The sequence below is a fragment of the Ctenopharyngodon idella genome, chromosome 15 (genome assembly GCF_019924925.1).
Source record: "Ctenopharyngodon idella isolate HZGC_01 chromosome 15, HZGC01, whole genome shotgun sequence".
Taxonomy (NCBI): Eukaryota; Metazoa; Chordata; class Actinopteri; order Cypriniformes; family Xenocyprididae; genus Ctenopharyngodon; species Ctenopharyngodon idella.
The window spans coordinates 20,834,405-20,838,972 of record NC_067234.1 but is presented as its reverse complement, the minus strand read 5'-3'; positions in this window follow the sequence as shown (position 1 = coordinate 20,838,972).

The following is a 4,568-nucleotide window of genomic DNA, read 5'->3' as shown; positions in this document are numbered from 1 at the left end:
AGTACGTCATGGGGCGGGTGCTGGGGCGGGGCGTGCTTGCAAATGAGCTAGAAAATATAGATACTTCTCTAATATCCTCTCTTCAGACCCAGCAAAAAGGTTTTGACATTTGTGGATGGATAGCCTATAGGCTAGCGTGTAAAAGTTTATATAATATACAGTGGCCTTAAAAATTATTTGGACACTTAAAATGTATGAATACCATTAAATAACTATAGTATCAAACAAATAAATGTCAAACCAAGTGGCATTTTTTTTTTTTTTTTAAGAAAATAAAAAAGCAGAAGCATGTTTTTATAAATAAAAAAAGCAGTTTGATAGGTTTAAAATGATAAAATACTAGATATAATGGTCAAGATTACAAAGACAAAAGTATTGTGACACTTTCTGGTTGTGAAACATGTTTATGAACTACCCGTGGTTACTCTGCTGGGGGAACTTCATACATCCTCTAAAAGTATTGGATAAAATAATCTGATAAACGTTCTTACATTATTTAATTGCCAAAAAAAAAAAAAAAGTGTATTTAAAAGGCAGCTGTCTCTGAGATAATTTAGCATCATTTGTTTGCAGAAGTCATTGATTTAATATTTTGCATCTAATGCAATGACATTCAGACATTTTAATTGTGGCTTAAGTATTTATTATATGTAACAAAATGTAACAAACTCATAAACTTATTATGTTTAGTTGGTGTTATATGAACATTGTGAAATATTTCTGTCTGTGTCTTATCCATAACATACAGCAAATGAGGTAAAATTTCATAAAAGTTTTCACATTGAACATGTGGACCACTCATTATTAGTGCTCAAATTAGTGCTGTCAAACGATTAATCGCATACAAAATAAAGGTTTGTGTTTAAATTAATATGTGTGTACTATGTATATTTATTATGCATATATATATATATATATATATACACACACACACACACACATATTTAACAAAAATATATGTTTATATATAATATAAATTATATATATATATATATATATATACACACACACATGTATGTGTATTTATATATACATAATAAATATACATAGTACACACACATATATTATGTAAACAAACTTTTATTTTGGATGCAATAATTGTTTTTCTGTCTGTGTCTTATCGCGACATTCATAATCGCGATTAATCGCATCCAAAATAAAAGTCTGTATTTACATAATATATGTGTGTACTGTTTATTATGTATATATAAATACATGTATATATATATTTTTATAGGTATATGTAATTTATATTATATATAAATATAAATATTTTATATATAAATATATTTTTGTTATATATATATATATATAATAAATATACACATATATTATGTAAACACAAATTGGATGCGATTAATCAGCACTAATAAAAATTATTGAAGAGATAGTAACACTTTTTTACAGGACAACTATGTACTAAAAACGGAAACATTGTTCCTTTGTGTTTTTCACGTAGTGTTTTATGACAATGTAAAAACAATCCCTGATCACACAGATGTATGAAAATGACAAAAAAAACGCTGAATTATTCATGCCAGGCCAGTAGTTGGCGATGTCACTTTGTAAAGAAACATGCACCTATAGACTGAACACGTAATACGCATGCGCATGATGTCACTGTTTACACAAAATTTGCATTTTTGTAGTTTACAATGAAGCGATAATAGTGTTGTTGTCACTTTGAAACCGATTTTCAAGAGTTTGCATTTTTAAGCCCCCAAAACGTTGTTGTTATTTAAATGAATGGCCAAAACGCATAAAAAGTTTTCAGTTTTAAGTTGAAAATGGCGTCGTGTAAACGGCCCCTCAGTATGACACCTAAAAGAACGAAAGTCCTGCTTTTCCCACCTTGTTAATAGGTTTTTTTTCCTTCTAACCCTCAGTGGGGTGTAAGCAGATGTACGAAACATACAAATGAGATCATTCAAATTTCCCACCAAATCGTCAAAACATAAAATAGTTAGAATTGCCATGAGATTGTGTTGGAGATTCCCCTAGATAGGAGCCACCAACTTGCCCTACATAAAAACTGGCTGAAAACTAGCATACTACTCTTACCATTTCTGCCTTATCTTTATATGGAAGAAATGCTGGGAGTAGTACGGTAGTATATCCCATTCCACATTCAGCCTTTGAGTTATCAAAATACCTGACCCAAACCTTTATACCCAACCTGCTGGCTCACTGCTTTGCCAAGAAATATGTTTGCAGAGCAGAAAAAAACAACAATATCTCATTGTTAGCAGAAACCTGGTCTTCGTTCTTGTCCTCACACAGTGAGTAATCAAATATGCTGAAGACTGAGGTCTCCACGTGGAGCCAGAGTCATTTCAGTCAGATTATCCTTAATAAACAAAACCTATCATTTTCATTAAACAGGTTTTTTTCCGGTGCAGTGCCTTATGTGAAGAGCTTTTATGTTAATAAGAGCAGTCTACACTCTATAAACAGTGCTAGCGCACTCATCGGGGGTCCCTTTTTGAAACCTAAGCGTCTGCTTATATAAGGTTCATCTTCTCTGTACTAGACTGTGTGAACCGTACTTCACAGAAGCACGACATTCCACAGATATTGAGAGAGATTTGAGTGCCAGAGATCCATACGGCGAGAGAGGATGATGTGTGGATGGTTCGAGGCAGGGGGCCTCCTTTCTCAAAACAGAGCGTTCGCTCACACACTGGTTCTCTCCTCTGTGCGTGTCACAGACGCCACAACCTTGATGCCCTTGAAAAAACTCCACTGCCCCGTCTGGCTCCATATACTGACCTCCTAGAGAAAACCTGTTCTGTCTGCATTCAGATTCTACAGAAGATCTGAGCAAAATTCCCAGATGTTTCACTGACGCTGCAAATCTGAAGGTGCATGGGGAAGGCTTTTTTTTTTTTATATATCCCTGCCATCTCATTTTATTGTACTGCTCAGAATGTTGCCGAGTCATTTTACAACTGCAGTGTCATTTCCATCTGATTTGCTTTTTTTATTATTTAAAAAATATTGGGAAACAGATATAAATACATGAAATCTGTATTAGCAGCTGTTGCTATATCTATGTAAAATAAATTGAGTTTAAACATGAGTTTAAACATTTTAAGTATCTTTTTTAGGTAAAACTTTTTAATGAAGAAGAAATTACTGATAATAACCTTTATATAAATGATTAAATAGTATTTTATTAATCTTTTTACCTTATTTTTCTGTATTTGAATATCTTTGCTGCTTTTAAAAAATTTTAATTTTAAATTTTTAAATTTAATTTTAACATTTTAATTTTAAAGTCGGCGCCGATAGCCTCGTGGGCAGAACTGACGGCTCGCTGACCTATCCCGATCCCATCCCCATTAAATATAAATATTAACAAGACCATCTATACTATTAAAATTTCTTTATATATGATATTGCCTATGATACAGCATTCGCCATCACATTACTATATAACCAGTACTAATACATTTCTATTATTACATTATCATCTGTTAAAATGTGCATGGTGAAAACACAAAGTATTATGTGTTGATGCATGTCAGTTGGCTGTACTTTAGTGCTGTTACAGTAGGTGCAGTGCTGGCAAAACAAAGCAAACAGGGTAAAATGACCTGAGAGTCACATGACCTTTTACAACAGGGAAAGGAAGAAAAGCTCGATACAATGCTGAAGGTTTCCATGTCTTGGGAAACCAAGCCCGGGCACAGAGTTTGTGAATTAAAGCACCAGAATGGCATCAGCGGAGAAACCAGATACTGTACGTTTATCTCGAAAACCTGGCTGGCACCCTTTTTTTCGTTCTCCTCAGCCACTGTATAGTGTTAACACAGAGACTGTATTGTTCAGAAAAGTACAGAAAAGCAGAGTGCAAGTGTAAGCCAAAGAGAATAGGGTTACAGAAGGTTATGTAAGAATATGTACGGCAACATGTTCCCTAGATAGTGTGTGTTAAATGTGGTTGTCAGGTCAATGTGTTCAAGATTCCCAAACGGCACTTGATTAAAATAGAAAGTTGCTCAGAGCTAGTAGCGCTACAGTATTTGATCATACTGTGGATAAAAGCATAATTGTAAATGTAAATCTATGCAAACAATCCTCTGTGTAGTATTCTAGCTGAAGGCAGACAATGTAAAATGCTGAGTCACCCTTACTGAGCTGAATCAATAGATATCCGATCTATTTTTTTTAATCATTGGCACTGAAATGGTGGAATGGAGCTTATTACAGAATTAAGGTTCATTGAAAACTCAGATGCTTTTCACCACATTTAAGCAAATGTGCTTGTCAGGTCCTGCTACAGATCCATCCAACTATGCCTTTCTTACTTGGAGGCAGTCCAGAGAGCTGAAACAGAGATGTGCTGAGATGTAATGACAGACATATTACTAAAACTGCTGAGTCATGTTATGTAAGTGAGGCGTGTTAATCACAAAGTCAAGATTTGGTATATGGAATATATTATATTATTACTTATTTAGACAATTTAATAAAATCCAAACCTAATAAATGATTTATCTGTGAATGAATAATTTAGACCAGTGTTGTGAAGTGGATCAACGATTCATTGAAAAGATCCAACACAA